General features: G+C 50.0%; 1 long non-coding RNA gene across 1 annotated transcript; it reads left to right on the top strand.

The window, feature by feature from the left end:
* The first annotated feature begins 8,615 nt into the window (after positions 1-8,615).
* Positions 8,616-13,415, top strand: LOC118610768. The gene is made up of 3 exons (XR_004954033.1): positions 8,616-8,834; positions 10,278-10,391; positions 13,354-13,415. It is a non-coding gene; the product is annotated as an uncharacterized LOC118610768 (long non-coding RNA).
* Positions 13,416-13,956: the final 541 nt, after the last annotated feature.

The following is a 13,956-nucleotide window of genomic DNA, read 5'->3' as shown; positions in this document are numbered from 1 at the left end:
AGAGCGAGTTTTAATTCAAAACATACCTCTTAAATTAGAGCTATTGCTAAGTAATTGTCCTTTAAAATTTCATCTGGAAAAGACCTGAAATGACTGAAAGGCAAAACAAAACCAAAAATTTCCCAAGCTCCAAGATTTGAAATTCAAGAAAAATGTTCCAGATCTCGGCATGAAATGATCCAAAATAGGCAATATAATTTTCACATCCCCTGGAAAAATACTGAGTCATATTGCCCACCCACAGCTTACAAAAATAACAGAAATCCAATGATTCAAGCAAGATACACTCTGCCATTGTCTAAAGCAAACATTTGAGTCATTCAGGAAAATGAGGAGCAAAGTCCTGTCAGTGACAAACGTTTAAATTCCACAGCCCAAGGGAAGTTTTGCAATGAGTTCTTTCCAGCCCAAACATACGTTTTCCTCACACCTTGGGATTCCTTCGGGTCAGAAATCTTTCCTCTGTCCTCTTTCCCCAAGGACGAATGGGCAGAGCACAGTCACAAGTTTAGGGATCAGTGATTAGGAGCCAATAAGCAGTCCCCAGGGAAAGCCAAGCAGCCTGGAACCACAGGCGGGAAAGGCTTCCTAGAGACCCTCACAACCCACAGGGCAGGAGGAGGCCACACCCCATCCATCCTCTGAGAGGCCTTCGTCTCCCAGACCCGCTCTGTCTCTCTAGACTCAGCAGCCTAGGCCTCTGCCTGTGATCGTATAACCCTTGCCCTTCGTCCCCCTGCCAACCCCGTCTGTGCTTTATCCCCCCTTCCTTGTTTGTGCATCTTCCTCTCCTGCTCCGCATTAACTACTTTCTCTCTCTTCCTGCAAGCCCAGTTTTCCCTGTGCACCGCCTAGCAGAGTGTCTGATGGCAGTGACTGCTCAAGAAATGTCTCCCTGAAGTGACAATGAAACCAGAAGCAATTCTCAATGAGCTGCTCCTGAGCCTGCCGGCTCTAAGAGAACTGACTTTGCTGTTCCCTCTCCCACGAGGAACGTCGGTGCCTCCATTTCCTCATTATCCATCATCTCCAGGCCCTAGTATTCTGGTTTGTACCCTTAGGACTTTACTGAAATGGCCCCTGGAATGGCACCAAGGGCCTCTCGATGCCAAATGGGGGGCCCTTTGCCCGTCTTCATTCTGCTCAATCTCTGCAGCACGGTGCAGTGATGACGACCCTCTGTCTAAAAGATCACTCGCCCTCGTCTACAGTGGCAATCCTGGTTTCCCATTATTACACCAACAAAGTCTGCATACCTCTCTCCCTCTATCACCTTCTCCGTGGTCTGGCCTTCTTTGCTGATTTCTCTTTCATTCAACCCTCTAAACACCACAGACCCCTCCTCTCACCTCAGAAACCCCCTTCGGAGCCTCCAAGCCCGTCACCATGGTGCTGCTAATACCCAAAGACCTGGCTCCCCGCTCCATCCTCACTGCCTCAGAGCTTCGTCCTCAGCGCCCCCAACTCCTCCTGCCAGCCTCAGTCTTCATCTTTGCCCCCAGCCACAGCCACTACGCTTCCTTATTCCCATTGTAATTATCACTCATCTTCTAGTCGTGCAATCATCAGCGCCGTCTTCTTTGATATTTCTTTAGGTTTTGTCGCCCGACCTTCGACACCCTCTCCAGTCAGATGAGTAGGAAACCGTCTCTAACAGGCCCTCGGAATTCTTTCGCTATGATTATTTTTTTTATTGACCCCATTCATCCCATCCTCTTTCCTTCCTACCATACACGTGGATTGTTGTAGTCCCACCCCAAGAATTGTCCCCCAAGCTTTAGCCTTTCACGTCTCCAGTTAAGCTCAAGGCATCTTCCCACAGTCCCTCCCTGGTCCATGCTGCTCTGGTCATGAAACATCAATGGGTCCCGTCAACCTTTGAATAAAAACTGTATTTTTTTGACAAATCCAAAAATCTACAGGGTAGGACAGCAGGCTGGAAACCCAGGGAAAAGTTGATGTTGCAGCTTGAACCCAAAGACAATCTTGCTGGCAGAATTTCCTCTTCCTCGGGAGAGGTCAGTCTATTTCTTAAGGTCCTCAACTGATTGTGTAAGGCCCACCCACATTATGGAGGACAACCTGCTTTCTCAATGTCCAGCCATTTAAATGCCAATTCCATCTGAAAAATACTGCCTTAGTCAGCTCACGCTACTATATCAAATACCATAGACTGGACGTCTTAAACGACAAACATTTACTTCTCACAGTTTTGGAGGCTAGAAGTCCAAGATCAAGGTTCCGGCCAATCTCGTTCCTGATGAGAGCCCACTTTCTGGTTTGCAGATTGAGGCATTGTTGTTGTATCCTCACATGGCAGAGAGACGGAGACCACGTCTCTCACGTCTCTTCTTATAAGGCAGTGACCCCATCATGAGGGATCCACTCTCATGGCTCTCTGACCTCCCAAAGGCCACACCTCCAAACCCCATCGCACAGGGGATTAGGGCTTCAACGTATCAATTTCGGGGGACACATTTGATGATGCGGAGCAAATACCTTCACAGAAACCTCTAGAAATATCTAGGTCACGTGGTCTAAATTTGTGCTGACGCCAAAAATGAACCATCAGAGCCTCTCCAAACTCTGATGTCGGCTGCCCCAACCCAGACGCAAGCTGGCTGCATCTGGGCTCCCCCTCCGTGCACTGCAGATCGGAATTCTCTCCAGGAAGTAATGGGGGGAGGGGGAAGGGGGGGGAGGGGGTGGCAGTTGGAGGGCGGATTTCGTGGTGCCCCTCACTCGTTTCTGTGCTTTCAGATATCATTATCTTGCATTGCCTGTTGCACAATGTCTGAAAACTGTACTCTCCTAAATTTTGCTGGTTTTAGGTGGGAAGGTAATCCAGGTCCCTGTGGCTCCATTATGGGTCAAAGCAGCTGTCTGTCTCTACGTCATGCTGTGAAGAGGGCTTTGCTCATTTACGGGATCAATGACATGATGAAATAGCATTTTAGCGATTCCCCGATTTTAAAATCAATTCGTTTATCACAGAAAATGTTTTAACTACAGAAAAATGCAAAGGAAAAAACCACCTTTGGCTATATAATCTTTCTTTATGACTATATTATTCTTTTTATGACTACATTTATGAATATTTATTATTATTGATACTATTATTATTAATTTATTAAACACTTTTGAATGATTCCCACTGAATTAGTGCTAAAGAGACAAGGGACACCCAAGCAAATGCTCAGAGAATCCCCGTTACTCCAAGCAGGATGCACATGGCCGCTGGGCAGGTCCATGCAGCTGCCTAAGCAGCAGGCCCCTCTTGGGGAGATCACTCACGGAGTCTGGACCGCGGGAGTCTGAGAGCTCCTCTTTCCAGAATGAAAATTCCTTCCCCTCCAGGAAAGGAAGGTGGAGAGGGTGTCTGGTTGGACACTAAGTGAGTCCAGCCTGAATGGCTGATGGGAAGAGGTGAGAATAGACCCGAGAGGCCGCAGGTGCTCAGGCGTGTGAGGTGACGACGCCTCACTGCACCCAGGGGGAGAAAGGGACATCCGAGCTTCCTGACCTCGTGGATAAAATGCCCTGCCCTCCCTCCCCCTCGGGCCCTGCTCGTAGGCGGCAGACCACAAACATGGCTCAGAATGGAGAACGAAAATAGGAACGAGATAACGGAAGATCTCCGAGAAGCCAAATCTTTTTCTAGAAAACTCTCTCTGTGATGGTTTCACCTCAGCAAAGGGTTTTGCTGGCTCTGCCCACACTAGATCTGAGGTGGCTCATACTCATTCTACAGGGACAGGGGTCCAATTAACTGGTTCACAGGTGCAGAAGTTTTTATCACCCTTTCAGTTTGCCAGGTGAGTCTGGGTGAGTCTGGCCCTCGTCCACTGCTTAGGGAACCAGGGTGTTATTCTTTGACTCCTGCCATTGATCTCTGACCTCTTGATTGCTTTCAGTGGCTCTCTGGGAGCTGGTAGGGGAGGGGGTCTGGTAGGAAGTAGAAGGAAGTTCAAATGTCTACCAAGCAGAAATAGAAGAAATTCTCTTTTGATGAGAATCCAATGAATGCCTTAAAATATGTAGCAACTGAATACAGCAAGTGAGCCAGAGAGAGCGAGAGAGAGCGAGAGAGAGCGAGAGAGAGCGAGAGAGAGGAAACCCGGACCCAGATTTTTTTTTTCCTACATTAAACACCAGTGACCCTGAGGCTGGAGACAGCCAAACAGCCTCAGATCAAATAAGTTCAGCCAAGCACAGGAAAACATCTTACATGAATAATATCTCAGTTTTCATTGACAGGGCTTAAGCAGGAGCCCCCATTTCCCTTTGTTTTGACCTCAGTCGTGGAAGGGAGGCAGGATGTTATGGTAGCTGAGAGCACAGGTTTGCAGAGTTACACACCAGAATTTGCATCCTGGCCCCACAGCCTGACACCAATGGGCAAGACCCTCGTACACAAGGCAGGGCCGGGCACCTGTCTCATGAACTGGCATGTCTGAGCTATTATTATTTTCCAGAAATTTTTCCTTGCACGCTCCTTTCATTATTTGGCTTTATTTTAAAGAAATTATGAGGGTAGAGTTGTAGCGTGTTACCAAAAATTGAAGAAAGGATAAAGCAAGCTTTTCTAGGGAAAAAAAGAACGAGGAAACTAGGGGGAAAGAGAAATATATTAAACAGGAAAGACACATAAATGCCCTTCGAAAAGCTGAAATCAGTTTGGTGTTTAGGAAGATGAAAATGTACTATGTGTAACTTTCTCATAGAATTTTTATGTAATAACTGTGAGCATAACTTACCCAAGCATTAACTATAAATCTATCCGTTGACTTTATTGTTATGTGTTTTGAATTCTTGGGTTAATGGAGCTACAAGATGTTGAAGGAATGTAAGTTGTCAGTTTTTACCTGTTTATGAGAATCAGACAAAATCTAAGAACTGGGGGGGAGAGCATCAGCCTTATAGCAAAACAAAGAGAGTCATTATGTTCTCTGCACTCGGTACACTCCACCGTGTCAAAAAGATACAGAAAGTCCTGGTTTCCGGAAAAGGAGCTGAGACTAAGACAAACCCAGATTCACAGAGAACATCTTTTTTTTTTTTTTCCCCCCCTCAGTTCTGTAATCGGCCTTGTTTTGTGTGCTGCCACTCACAAAAATTTCTGCTTTTTTGTTTCCTTTTTATCACTTCAAGGATTTGGGAAGAATGAAGTTTTGTCCAAGCTAAAATTAATTGCCCTGTCGTTCCCAGGCTAGAATCTCTCTGGAAAAAAAATACAAATTTGTTTGTTCACTCAGTAAGTATTAAGTCCTTCTAGTGTGCCAGGCACTGTGTACAGGATGGTGAAGACACACGTGGCCCCTGCCTCTGAGGACTCACAGGGTGGGTAGGGGTAGGCCTGTAAAGAAGTAGAGGTCCTGAAGAGTTCGGGACCTGTGCCTGACTTTTAGAGAGGGGGACACTCGGGAACAGCACCAGTCCAGAGGGAGCAGAGGCGAAGTCTGCCCATTAGAGACAGGGTTAGGAAAGCTTTCGGGGGACGCATCTGACGACTCCTCTTCAGATACGTTTTCTAAACAGACTTCTTTCTTTCACGTTCTGTAGGGCTCGGTGGCCTCCGAAGTTGCCAGGGGCCACTATGTGCAAAGGCCTCATGGAAACATGGTGGGAATATTTTTATGGCTGCAGAATCAGCTGATTTCATGGGTGTACTCACGCGGGAGCAGCTGGTGGGAAGCTTGGCCTAGCCCCGCCGCTCCTCACTCACTCAGCATTTGTCAAGGGCCTGCTGGGCACCTGGCGGTTACTTATCCTTGTTTCCTTCGGGGAGTTCCCCAAGTTGAACCCAGAAGTCACGCTTATCGAGGACAATGACCCTTACATCTAGAAGTCCTTTGGGCATTTCACATTTAAAGAGATTTTTGCTTTTTGTTTTCTGAAAGGTTTCGTTATACAGAAGGGAGGAGGCTCAGTCCTTCCTGACGGCTGCCTTCCTCCAGGCCACAAGCTGCAAGGACAGTGCTCAGTTCCTCTCTCTTCTTCTTGGCTCAGTGTGTGTCCCACCCTTTTCTTGATGAACTTCAGGGCCCGCTTGTCCCTTCGAGACCTGGAGCGGCTCCATGCCATGCCGTTCACAGGAGGCAAAGCCTCACGGCTCTCAGATCCCGTTCTGCACAAACCTGGTGCTCGGTGAGATGCCCGCGGTGGCAGAGTCCGTGCCGGGCCGTGCTCATGTTCCCGGTCACCTCGTGGGCCTGGTTGTGGCCCACGGCCATGGGGTGGCGGAGAGCCATGGCTGCTGCCCCTCAATGGCTGCCACAGCGGGAAGGCTGCATTGCATTTTATAAACTCTCAGCGCGCCTTATCGGGGACCCCCGCCCCCAAGACTCGCTCCAGAATTTCAGCATCATTTTTCTTCCAGATATTTTATTCTTTGTATCTCTTCTCGAAGACGGCATCTATGCGAGTGGCTTTTATGAGGATGACGAAAGGTCGTGGCCGAGAGATGAGTTAGGACAAAGAAGGAAGTAAGGGGAGCAGGAATCCCCGTGGAAGAGGGGCGGGTCAAAGTCAAAGGGGACGCGAGCTGGAAGACCTCAGAGCTGGCTGCCAGGGGTACGAGAGCGATGAGCCAGTGCGGAGAGGGCGGGGAAGGGCCCGGACCCCATCCCCGCCCATCTGCTTCCTCCCCTGCGTCAGCACCAGGTCCTGGCGATAGCCCCCTCCTCTGACTTCCAGAGGCGTTTATCATCTGTACCAGCTTCCCCAGATTTAGGGACAATGAGATGTCTCAGGTTCCCAGGCAAACTGACTGAGACAGACGCTGGCAAGCAGGGAGCTAACTGGGAACGCCCAGGCCCCATGTCTGATGAGGGGGTAGGGAAGCAGTTCAGGCAGAGGGAGAGGTTGAGGTGTGACGTGGCCACAACGAAGGCCTCAGCAGCCCCATCTGTGGGAGCTGTAGAGATGGGACCGCCCTTCCGAGTGTCCAGAATTGGGGCAAGGGAGTCAAACACCGGCACTGACCAGTCAGTGGGCGTGGGCTGCCGGGTAGGGGAAGGAGGTGACCTTGAGCAAGGAGGGCAACTTCCTAGCAAGGGGCTCAGCTTAGAGCCATCAGCCACCTGCTCCCAGCAGCACCCACAGAACCCACTGCCAAGGGGTGCGATTATATAATAAATGACTGAGTATTTGGGACAGACTTGTCCTTCCAACTCTAAGTGTCCCAACAATGCCCTGCCTCTTGAGCACCGCTCCACTCCCCCTAGGGTTACCAACTGGGCCTGCGATGACCACGTCTAAAGCCCTTCCTGCTCTTCCCGCTGCAGGGATGCCAGCCACAACGATCGGGCGTGCAGAGGACGGTCATCCTGCCCTGGGAGCCCTGGTCTTCCCAGAGCACTGGAAATCAGGAGCTGAGGTCAGCAGTGCTGCTCTCGGACCCTCAACCCTGCTGACCCAGAGGGTCTCAGGTTCTCAGACCCTCAACCCTGCTGACCCAGAGGGTCTCAGGGTGTGGTCCCGGTCCAGCAGCCTCCGCATCACCTGGGAACTTGACAGAAATATAAATTCTCAGGCCCTAGCCCAGAACCGCTGAATGAGAAAGCGCAGGGGTGGGGCCCCGCCACGGGTGATCTGCCGAGCCCTCCCCTGTGACTCAGGCTCGCTGGTTTGAGAGGCACAGCTTTCCTACGGTGTGGGGGCGAGAGGGGCCAGCCTGTGACTCACGCCTCCGCAGGGGCCCGCACCTGGCCAGGGAAGAAGAGCAAAATGTGAGCGGGGAGGACAGAGTATTGAGGGTCAGTGTGAAGGACACCGGAAGTCCACCCTGGCCCAGAGGACAGGGGAGGAAGCCAGGCGGGCCCTGCCGCCCACCACAGACACGATGCCACCCTAGATGCGGTGTGACTGGCGAAAAGGTGCAACAGCTCTTTGTGGTTGGCGTCCCACCTCCTGTTCGCTTCTAAGGGTCCCCGGTCTGGCCTTCGCTTCCTCCTGGCAGCTGAAGGGAGGAGCCCCGGGGTGCTACTTCCTCGGGCCGAGAGCTGCTGGCCAAGCCGCTTCCCTCTGTGGGAAGGAGAAGCGAAACGGCTGCGGCCGCCGGGGAAGCAGGCGGGGGCCCTCTGCGGCGGCGCGGCCCAGCCGTGCGAGGAAGCAGACGCGGCCCCTCCGCAAGCTGGGTCCAGCTCTGCAACTGCTCGTGCAGCGCGTGTTTATGGAAACCTGTCCACGCTCCGGACGGGGAAGACAGGGCCCTGTGTGACAGGTGCATGGAGCCCAGTTAGAGAGAGTCACTTGCCTGCGAGGACAGTACGTGGACCCCGCCTGTATAATCTGGGTCCAAGTCATGTGACAGGGGCTCTGACTACACCTGTTGGGGTGGAAAGCACCGTGAAGACTGTGGAAGACCCCGCTGGAGGAGGCCTGAAGAAAGGGCGGCCTGGGAGGCCAGGAGAAAAGGGAGGAGAGGGTGTGGGGCGTGAAGGTCCAGGGACAGAGGCGGGGTGCAGCCGGGGAGGAAACGCGCCCCACCAGAGCAGAGCCTTGCAAACCCAGCAGGCGATGGTCAAGGCCAGCCCAGGGCCTCTGCATTGGGGCTGCCGGGTGACATATAGAATGCTCTGCTCAATTGGAGTTTCAGGTAAACAACAGTAATTTTTACTATAAATATGGCCGACGTATTGCAAGACTTTTTGTTCTAAGATATTATCCTTGGTCTATCTGAAATTCAAATTGAACTGAGCATCCTGCATTTCATTTGCTGAATCAGGCAACCCTATTCCTCAAGTCTGGCGCTTAGGGTTTATAGTTCCTGATCGCTCCTCAGCAGTAACTTACGAGGTCGTTCTACTGTCGCCATCATCCCCATTTTACAGGTAAGGAAACTGAGTCACGGGGTTGTCCATGGCCCCACCACCAGAGAGTTTGTTCCCACAGCCTGTGCTCTGAACTTCTAGGCTACTCGGCAGAGTTTCGAGTCTACCAAACCTTGATCTGAAACTCTAGCTCCGCTGCTTACTAGGTAACGACTTAGTAACAATCACCTTTGGTGAGTCATTTAACCTCTCTGAACCTCAGCGTCTTCATAACAGTTCCTGCCTTGGAGTGTTTTATAAGAATCGAGTGAGGAAATTGAACAAATGGGAAATTCTCAATAAACGGTACTTCGATGGTGATGATGGTGATGATGATGATGGTGGTGGTGGTGGTGATGGTGGTGGCGGTGGTGTGGGGAGCCTTGAAACCCATACAGAAGAATCATTTGTGACACTACAGAAAATGAGGAACCACAGGCGGGCTCTAGGGTGGGAGCATTTCTTCTGCCTTCTCGTGCCCCCTACCTGTACTTGGTCTGCCCAGCTCTCTAGCTCGTCTCCCTGCTCCCTGGATGTGGGCGCTGAGCTGCCCCATCCCACGGGTGTCAGAGGCTTCCCGCCCACAGCTCCCCAGAGCCTCAGAGTCCAGAGCCCCTTGTCACTGGCAGGGGCTCACTGCCTGTCCTTCTAGCTCACGCTCCTGTCTGCTGGCCCCTCGGATCGTGATCCAGATGTGCCTCCATCCCAGTTCTCGCTGCCATCAGGAAGAAAATTCGACAGATGGAGCATTTTACGCCCATTTCCAACCACATGTGACAATCAGTTTCCCGTCCCTGTTACATAACTTAGCCTAATTCCGACTGCCAGCGCGCATGCTCTGAAGCTCTTTAATCTACATATCTACTGAGTGAGATCAAGACAGAAAATGACTGGTGATTAGGTTCATATTTAGTCATTTCCTGCCTTCTCAGGACAAGTCAGGTCTAGAGATCTGTTCCTGGTTGGTCCCCAGCTTCCCACTTAAGGCCCCTGTCGGGTCTGCTAACTGGGCACCCTGACCAGCTGCCTCACCTTCTCCACCTGGGTTAGGTGCTGGGGACCCTGCCCTCAGCAAAGGGTACCTCCGCCTAGTACCATGACTGTCTACATATTTATTCTTTCTGATTTTTTACTATCCGTGCTTCGTGTAGGCATTAATCCTAGTAAATAAGCTAAAAGAGAACTGTATGGCCAGTTCTCTCCTTGGAATTCCTCCCTCCCTCCCTCCCTGGGGCTGAAAGAGCCATGATCACCCTGCCCTTCAAGTCACCCTCTTGACTCTGGCAATCAGTCCAATCTGTGTGGCTCCTTTGTTCCAGGTCATGTTTTAGGCAGTATAGATACGGCAGAGACAGAGAGATAAGATTCCTGCTCCCATGGGACGAGTGACATTTTTGACCCAGATTCCAATCATGTGGTCACTCCCAGTCTCCATGCAACTCACTTCGCTATCTTGATGTTTAGGACCAACGGCCCCGGCTCCAGACTGCCCACCGAGCTCTTGTCCCGTGATCTCTGACTGTCAACACCGATGTGAATCCCGGTCTCATCTGCTCCTGTGCCCCTCACCTACTTGGTGTATGTGAGTCTCTAGACTTCTCCGCGCCCTCCCAGCCCTAGTATTCCAACCCTCAAGACCCTCAGCAGCCCACCCGGCAACACTGACAACACCAGGCGTCTGGCCATCTGGCCCTCATAAACTGTCCCTGGCTCCATGCTGAGCTGCACTACAGATCGGCCCTCAGTTCCCTAGGAAACTGTAGGCTGAACCGGCTGCCGAGTCGATGAAGGGTTTCGGCCATGTGCTTGGCCACCTGGGTAGAAGCCTCACTGATTGTTTTCTTACCTGGCACTTCCCCTTCCTGAGCTATGGAGCCCAGCCCTGTCTGAGTCACCTGAGCCTGGGAAACCTGTTCCTTTGTAGTCGTTTGCAACTTGGAAACCCAGTTCTTCTGGGTCATGGGCACCTTGGATATCTTGATGAGTGACCTGCCTTAATTAAGTCTTGAGACTCTGAAATGTTCATCTTATTCCTGGCATTCTTCCTGGATGTCCTAGACCTGTGAGGACTGGCCGCCCTGTCCATAGAGCCCAGCCAGAGTCTGGGTTCCTTTCCCTAGGTTGACAAAACCCTGCCACTATGTCAGAGTCCTGCCCTCACCCACCCGCTCCACTCACTCGTCACTGACGCATGTAGATGGTTACAGAGCACGTGTTTTAGAGCCAGATCGTGTGCTAGTTAGTTCACAGCCTGGCGTGGGCAAGATGTGGTTCCTAGAAGGGCCTCACGGCCCCAGGGAAGACGTCAAAGCAGATGTAATCCATTTTGACAGTGTGAAATGTCACAGCAGGGTTAGGGCAAGTCAAAGGGGGTGGGGAGCCCCTGGGAAGGGCATAACTCATGCCCAAGGGTGCTGGAAGGTCTTCTACAGCAAGTGACATAGAATCAAAGCTGAATTCCAAATGGCAACAAAAGCTGGTAAGTGGGTCTGAGCAGAGGATGGGACTCCAGATCTCATGTGTGAAAACTCAAGGAGACAGCAGCTCAGAATGCAAAACTAAGGAGGTCAACGTGACCCAGGCTGGAGAGGCTGGCAAGGCCTGACCATGAAGGAGTCGGCTGGTATCCTGAGGGCAATGGGAAAGCACTGGGAAGGGCTTAGTCCACGCCACCTGCTCTACTCCTCAAGATCAGACCTACACTTTAAAAATCTCGCTCTGCCATCATGATGGAGAACGAATTAGAGGAAAAGCAAAGTCCTGGGCGGCAAGAAGTGACTGTGGCAGGATTCTAGGCTTGCAGTGGTCATGGCATGAACCAAGGGAGTAAGATCAGCGGGACTCAGGGGTTGATTGCACATGCGGTGTGAGGGGAAGTGAGGGGTATAGAATGGTGCCCCGGGGTCCAGGGTGATAGACGGAGTGTGGCAGGGCCGTGAACGGTCATCAGGGGATAGAGGAGGAAGGACAGGCTCGGAGGGGAGGGCTTGGGGGGTGGGAGGCAAGGTCCTGGACAGGAAGAGCAGTGCTGAGTTTAAGGTAGCTGTGGGACATCCTGTGAGGAAGCTGTGTCCCGGGGAGTCATCTCGGCCAAAGATAGAGATCTGAGAGACACGAACATGCAAAGAGAAACTGAAGCCACGAACGCTGTGGAATGAGAAGACCAGCAGGCTGACCGTGGAGCCTGAGGAAACGTCAGCATTTATGGACGGAAAGAAATTTGCATAGTCCAAAGAATCTCCCGTATACGATACTTATTAATTAATTATGACAAAAAGGTAACTTTACAACAGAGAAACCTGGCAGACACCACCGTAATGAATGATGGGAATTAACATTGACAGTAATGGGGCAATTGACATCATGTGCCCCCCAACACGATGCGCTGAGAAGGACACAACTTCGCTTCTGTCACATTCCTGCCCCAAATGCATAATCTGAGTCTAGTCATGAGAGAACATCAGACAAACCGCATTGAAGGACGTTCTAAACCATAATGGGCCTGGGCCCCTCAAATACATCAAGGTCGCGAAAGACAAAGAGGGCTACGAAACTGTTCAAGATTAGAGGATACTAAGGGACAAACATAGTAACTAAAGAATTAAATATATTATCCTCGATTAGATCCTGGACCAGCAAAAAGATAAATGAAAGGTTTATTTTATTTTATTTAACTTTGCTACAATTGCTTTGTGACAATTAGTAAAAATTGAAACTAAGTTTATAAATTAGATGATAGAAAAGGCACGCCATGGAGATATTGCGGGTTCAGTCCGGGTCCAGACCACTGCGATAGAGCATCTCAATAAAGCCAGCTGTAATGTTTTTGCTGGTGGAGGGTCTTGCCTTCAATTTGGAAAAATGCAACCTCTGTGAAGCACAAGGTGAAGCACAATAAAATGAGACATGCCTGTATCGTATCAGTGTTTTTCTAATTTCGATCACTGTACTGTATAAGAAAACGCCATTTTTAAGAAATACTAAATTAAGAAGTATTTAGGAGTTGATGAAAATTGTCTATAATATTCTCTTTATGGTTCGGGGAAAAAAATAGATAGATAGACAGATAGATAGACAGACAGACAGATGGACACACACACAGACAATGATAAAGCAAATATGATAAAAAGTCAACATTTGGGGATTCCGGGTACAGGTATACTAAAATTCTTTTTAGCATTCTTTTAAACTTTTCTGTATGACTGAAATTATTTCGAGGTGCATATTAGAGTTACAGCTGACTTGTTAGTTGTTCCTCTAAGAATTTCACCTTCCACCTCTACCCCTCCCCTCCCCTTTGTAATTTAACTATGCCTCCAAATAGCATTCTTTTTCTAAATGGCAGTTTTAAAAAAACCTATAATATTAAACTTACCATCGTAACCATTTTAAGGATACCATCGTAACCATTTTAAGGATACAGTTCGGTCGAGTTAAGTATATTTACATTGTTGAGCAACGGATCTCTGCAGATCTGAAATTATTTTTAAAGCTTTTTTTTTTTTCTTTTTCTTTCTTTTTTTTTTTTTTTTTAAGAAAGAGGCAGAAGAGGAGCCTCAGGAAGAGACAGAAAGAACAGGTATAAGAGTAGGAAGAAGACGAGGGGCCGTGAGGTGACGACAGCCCAGGAAGAGGGTGACGACCAGGAGTTCGTGATCCGAGAGATCGAGAGAAAGGCCACATACATGTGAGGAGACGGGACAAATAAACCGCGGTCTGTGAGTTTGCTCTAGAAAAGCAAAGGTGGTTAGGGAAGTCTAGAATATGCTTTGTAACCACTGACCCCATCAAAGACAAGTTGGCTTCAGAATTTCTGCCAGGGTTTCATGTGGCCGAATTGAAGGCGGAGTCCCGGGGCTGGGCTGTGTTTGGGTTTGGAAGATATCTTGTGGGCCTGCTGGTTAAGTCCAGGGGGGCTCGCCCCCTGAAACCTGCACTCACCCTCACCTGAAAAGGGAAGTTGAGTCAAAAAGGAGCTGAAATTGCCCAATATTTTCAGGGGCCACTGCTGAACTCAGAGACAGGACTTTGGGATGGGTCTTGGGACTAGATGTAGCTAAAATAGGGGAGAAAATTCCATGTAGGAACCAAGAGATTCCAGAAAGAAAGCAGGAGACAGTGGCCAAGAAGAGAGGCTGCTGGG

Source organism: Rousettus aegyptiacus, unplaced genomic scaffold (assembly GCF_014176215.1).
Source record: "Rousettus aegyptiacus isolate mRouAeg1 unplaced genomic scaffold, mRouAeg1.p scaffold_m13_p_13, whole genome shotgun sequence".
NCBI classification, from domain to species: domain Eukaryota; kingdom Metazoa; phylum Chordata; class Mammalia; order Chiroptera; family Pteropodidae; genus Rousettus; species Rousettus aegyptiacus.
This window is presented reverse-complemented; position numbering and strand designations above follow the sequence as displayed.